We start from the raw sequence: 6,358 nt of genomic DNA, 5'->3' as shown, positions 1-6,358 counted from the left end.
TTCTTATAGATAGCACAGAGTTGCACTTTTATCCAATCTGACCACCTTTGTGTTTAAATTGTCCTGTTGACCATTCACATTTGATACGTGATTATTGAGATACCTGGGTTTTAAATCAGCCACCTTAGTATTTGGGTCTAGTTTTTGCATCTTCTCTTTTGTTCACCCTTTTCTGTCTGTGTTTGGGTTGAGTATTTTTTTAATTTGACTTAATCTCGTACTGGCTTAGTAGCTATTCCTGTTCTGATCAACTGTATCTTACAGTTTCTGTTTGTGTGGTTGCTACAGGGTTTATAGTATATTTCTTTAGTATATTACAGTCTATGTAATATATACTCACAGAGGAGAAATACAACAGGACTATTTCCTCTTTATGCTGTATTTGTCAGTACCTACATTTTACTTCTGCACATATACACTCCGTAAAACATCATTTTGCTTTAAAACATTGGTTTTGCTTTAAGCAGTCAATTAACTTTCATAGAGATTTTAAAAAGAAAATAAGTATTTTATATTTCCCCATATATATTTACCATTTCTAGTACTCTTCTTTCCTTTGGGTAGATCCAAAGTTCTTTCTAATAGTGTTTTCCTTCTGCTAAAAACTTCATTTGACATTTTTGCCAATGCTGGTCAGCTGGTGATGAATTCTTTCAGCTTTTGAATGTCTCAAATAGTCTTCACTTTGCCTTCATTTATAAAATTTATTTTCTCTGTGTGAAAAATTCTAGGTTGACAGGTGTTTTTCCTTTTAATGCTTAAAAGATGTAGTCTTCTGGCTTGCATAGTTTTTAATGAAAAATCTGCTGAATCTTTGTTCCTGTAGATGCCATGTCTTTTTTATAAGGGAAGGGGATTATTAGATCAATCTTTCCTTGTTTACTCTTTCTTCTACATTCTTGGAGATTTCCTTGCACAAATTTTTCAGCTCACTAAGTTGTTCCTCATTGTCAGTTATTCAATTCAGCTCATCTATTGAGGTTTCTATTTTTAAAATTGTATCTTACAGTTTCAAGATCTCTGATTTGTGTCTTTTTCACCTATTTGTACTTACAAACTCTTATTTTTTATTCTAACACTTATTTTTGTTTCTTGGATGTGTCAGCCTCTTTTCTCTCTGAAATTACTAAATATATTTGTTGTAAAGCTTTTTGCTTTTGTAATGTTGCATTGACTGTCTTTGTATTCAAGCCATTGTTTACACACTCACTTCCTTAGTAATGTGTGCTGTAAATAGAATACCGGCTCAAAGAGAATAGTTTTGAAGACTCCTGGAAGCTTCTAGTTTGCTTCCTGGAAAAGTAAAATTATTCCCACTATCATCCATCCATTCATTAATTCAAAATAATAGTGACAATATATATGTTGGCATATGGCAGGAATATCTCTTTTGCTACACTTGCAGTAATTCAAACTGTAGTGAAAGATATAAATTGCCCCAGATCATCTCCCCCAGCTACTCCATAACATATACTGTCACTCTGCTAGGTCCCCTTTTTGTGCATTTTTCCTTTGGGGCGATATGATTTCACTTCCAAAGGCCAGTACATGAGACTTCTTCCTCATTCTGCCTGGGGGCCACTAGTGCTCATTGCCGAGGGCAGAGGTTTGGAAGTGCTTAATCTCTACCAGGACATCCCTAGCCAATGACTGGAGGTGGCAGGGTTATGAATACCCAGCTTCCTGGTGTCGGTCCCAACAACTCGGAGATCTAAATTATACTACAGGGCTCCTGTGAGATAAGCCTGAACATGTACCTTGTTTGGGTTCTCCTTCCTTATTCTGCTTCTCCCACTCCCTTATCACTTTCTCTGGGGAACTCTTCTTTGGCAAATCACTTATACACAAATCGTCTCAGGGTCTGCTTCTGGGGGAAATGACCTAAGACACACTGCAATACCCCTGCTATAAATAATGCTAATTTGGAGTGCTTGGTCTCATACTTTTTCTCTTGCTTCTAAAACTTGTGTAGACATGGGAAAATGTTATACATTTCACTATCATCCTGTAATTCACCTTCATTCTTTATTTAGGTGGGTATCTTCCAAGTTGATACACAAAACACAAATTTTACACTTTTTAAAAAGTGCAATCAACTTTATTGAGGTTCCCTAGTATGCATATACTTTGACTTCTCAAATATCACTATAGATAGACACTAATATTATTTCAAATTTCATGCTATTGCAGTAACCTTGTATTGGCAGTGTTCAATAATGAAGTCAGGCTCTTGAGAGAGAAGGAGCCTTTGGCATTTTATAAAGTTCCCTTTAAATATGAAAAGACAGAGCCCAGAAGTCTGGGAACAGAGAGAACGTTATGTTCTGGTCATGGGGTGAGAAGTTGTAAGATGACAACTCAGGGACCAGTTTCTAACCATATAAAGGAGAAATAAAATTTCCTGGCTCAGAGACAAGCATTTTGGAAGAAACTGACAGGAAATCCGGAGAACTTTGAGGCTCCTGTGGGCCTTCCTCCAAGCCTCCCCTTTGGTGTGAGCGCCCGAGGAGGGACCTAGCGCAGCCGCCAGGTGGCTCCTCCCTGAGTGCTGCTGAGGGACTCTGCTGGAGCCATTTGGAGGGCTGTTGTCCGTGCTCTGAGGATAGTCAAACACTTTGACTCTCATTCCTGCCTTCAGGAAGATGTGTTGATCTAAAAGCAGAAAAACTATGTCTGTCTGCAGGGTGGATAGAAAGATATATTTTGGGCGTATCCTCTTTAAGAAAAAGAAAAATTATGTACCTTCCTTATAACAACCTCTGGGGGCTGCAGCAGAGCAAGGAGGCATGTTTTGATAGAGAGGGCCTTCGTTAGCTGCCCCCGACGGGCCTGACTCCTGCAGGCTGTGGAGAGAATGTCTGAAATGTTCCCAAGGTCGCCGCGGGGGAGTGGGAGGGAGCTGAGAACTGGACCACCGGACCCCTTGGCATGGCATGGGGGATAGACAGCCTACTCCAGGGTCTACTGAAAATATAGTTAATTGTTGGAGAATGAGGGACACCCTCTAAACTACAGAGGGGCCCAAGTCAGCAGGAGAAAACTGTGGAGCTGCCATGTGAGCAGTCATTACATGAGGCCAGTGCCGAGAGTATGGCAGGACATCACATCAGCCAGAGGCTGGGGTGCATGCCAAGGAGAGGGCAGCTGATGCCCAGGATCGTCAGGACGACTATCCAGTGGAGGCCAGAGAGGGCCAAGAAGCACTGATGAGATATAGACAGGACGGGCCCCTGGCCGGAGAGAAGGAAAGGCGAGCAGGGAGAATCCTAAAAGACTACCTTTTAAGCCAGAAGTGACTGACACACTTTGAACTGGTAAGAGAACAGCTTTGACCTGGAATTGGGAGCTTGGAGCTAGAGTTTAGAGAAAGAAAGAACATTCGAAGATCATATACCCAGAGATGTTTCCCTTATTATTAGTAAACCCACTGTTTATCCTTGAACATTCATCTTTGCACACTGATATTTTATTTTTGTTGGATTAGTTCTGAGAAATGGCTTGTAAATGCTGTAGGTTTTAAAATACATATTTTATCCAGACATCTATTTAATTACATTATTAATTATAAGAAGTTTTTTTATTGGTTCCTTTGGGTGGCCTAGGCATATCATCACATCCATGAATCACAGTACATATGTCTTCACATTTCCATTTGTTTCATGTCTTGTTGAGCAGATCAGACTTCTAGAACTACAAAAGATGTATATTCCTAATTTCAGAAGGAATAATACTTAACATGTCATTGAGCCATTGCTATGTGTCAGGCACAGTTCTAAGCACTTTATATATATTATTTCATTGTCACTACAACACTGAAAGGTAACATTCTCATTATCTCCATTTTGCAATGAGGAAACTGTGGCCAGATAGGTTAAATACCCTAAGCCAAGACAGGAAGTGGTAGAGTTGGCTCTGACTTAGAGCCTGCTGGTCTTTACCTCTAGCCAGGTGTGTTGGTAAATGTTTTAACATCCAGTTATCTGGAAAAAAAATGTGCCCTTGTTTATACACTTGCCAATTCTGGTGGTGTAAATACTTCCTCCATGGGTGACCTGGCATCACTGAATGTGGGTTTGGGAAGAGATCCTCATAATTCCTTTTGGGAGCCAGAACTGGCCACTTCACCAGTTCAGCACACCACACACCACAGCCTCTGGTGTTACACCACAGGATGAAGAGGAAGTGCTGTTTAATAAGATACCTATTAACCTCCAATTCTTTGGTTTTCAGAAACACCAATCAGCTGGAGCTGGCCTAAGCAGAAGGTGGAATTTACTAGAATTGGTACAGTCTCAGAATGAAGAACAGGAGGCACTGGGAATGGGGAACAGGGCCATAGAAGGACTGGGAATGCAGAAAAGATGTGTTGTGGGGCCTCAATGGGTCTCCTGTCTCCGGTTCTTGCAGAACAATACCACCCACTGCTCCGTAACTTACTAAGTTTCCTGCCACCAGCTGGTACAAGGGTCAGCTCAGGCCAGTCAGCCATGACCATGTGACATTAGTGGGTCTGTTTGCCTGTGGTCATGAGCATATTGGGGATGTCAGTCTAGATGAGAATCAGGCCCTTCTGTCTGTGAAACTGTTCCACAAAAACCCATCTTCATGCTGTGGTCCTCTGGGCTCCTTACCATCTGGGCCCTGATGACCTTTTTGAATGACATCATCCCAGGCAGTTTCCCCTTTGCTCACTCTCCATCCTGCCCTTCACATTAGTCCTTGAGCATTACAAGCTCATGCTCACCTCAGGGCCTTTGTACTTGCTGTTCCACAGGTCTTCTCATGGCTTACACCTTCCTTCATTCAGAGAGACCCTCCCTGAGCACCTGCCTGAAACAGTCTACTCCATCCACGCCTATCTGCTTACCTGCTTCATTGTTCTTCACAATGCTTAATGTCACCCAAAACTGTACTATGTATTCGACTTTCTGCTCAGGGTCTCCCCACTGGGATGAGCCCATGGGCTCAGGGATTTTTGTCTTGTGTTTGGCTGTATTTTCAGCATCTGGAACAGTGCTTGGCATGGAGTAGATACTCCAAACCTATTTGTTGAATGCATGATTAAATGAATGATGAATGAATGAGTTGCAGGCTTATTATGAAGAATACACTTAAAAATAAACCTTAACTATTGACTTAGTTTTCAAGAAGACTTTTGTTTATTCTGTACTTGAATAAAGTAGTATTTCTTTAAAAATGAGATGTAATTCCGATTTTTAATGGTGTGGCCTTCCCTGACCTACCCCTTAATGTGCCTCCTCCCAAGCCCACCTTACTGTATCCTAAATCTCTGAGGTTTTGCAGTAATATGTAGAAATAGGCTTTTGTTGTTCATTTGAGGCAGAAATAGTAGAGGTTAAGTATGATTTGATGACCTGAATGCTGTCATGGTAAGGAAGGGAGTGGCACGGAGAACTGGTGTTTTGTTTTCTATTTTTAAAGGCTCTGTGCAAGCAGAAAACATTTCCATTTGTGTACAAGACTGTTTCACAGAGGATTCCTGCAAAAGTTCTCTGTAGTTAAACCCCTGTACAGTAACTCAGAATTATCATCCAAATAGGCAGCTGAGGAAAAAGGGCCCTCTTTCTGCAAAAAATAATTGACCAAAGCACATTTCCAAGTGTCTGTCAAAAGGAGAGACATTTATTTTTCTCATGAAAAATTCAGAGCAAGAAGGAAAATATTATTTTCACAAGAGAAGCATGCCTTTGGCCATAGACAAGATTTTTTTCTTTCCAAAGCTGAGGAGATTTTCAGTTGAAGGAAATTGACAACTTTGTCTCCAGGCTGAATTGTATAGTTTTCACCAGCAACAGCTGTGTTTACTGATGGCCCTATGTTGTCTCCAAAAAAAAATTCAAGATTCAGTTAAAGGATTGGTGTTCTCAGACAATTACCAACAAACGTTCTCTCACTATTTGTGGAGCTCCAAGCTTCATGTCCTTACCTTTGAAAAATTACCTCAGAAGTTGACATATCTGGTAAAGTAGAATGTCCATACTGCTAAAGCTGTGGTTTCAACGTTGACTGCACCTTAGATTCACCTGGGAGCTTGAAAAGAAAATGCCCACCCATTGCCAGAGCTCTACCCAAGCCCAGATAAATAGAAAATATGGGCCCATACATCCTAATTGTTTTGAATTTTTCAGTATTAGCCAGGTGATTCCAACCTGTGGCCGGCATTGAGAACCACTCCCCTCCAGCCCTTACCACAGTGTACAGCTGAATTCCATCCTGGATGGGCATCTGGTGGTGGTGCCCACTGATCCTGCTCCCAGGCCAAGTTGTGAAGGCGGTTAGGTGTGTCCTCACTCTCTCACCTGCCTCTCTGTGCCCTTCTCCCCACTCCTGGAAACAT

Source organism: Manis javanica, chromosome 8, assembly GCF_040802235.1.
Source record: "Manis javanica isolate MJ-LG chromosome 8, MJ_LKY, whole genome shotgun sequence".
NCBI lineage: Eukaryota > Metazoa > Chordata > Mammalia > Pholidota > Manidae > Manis > Manis javanica.
Note: the sequence above shows the minus strand (reverse complement) of the source record.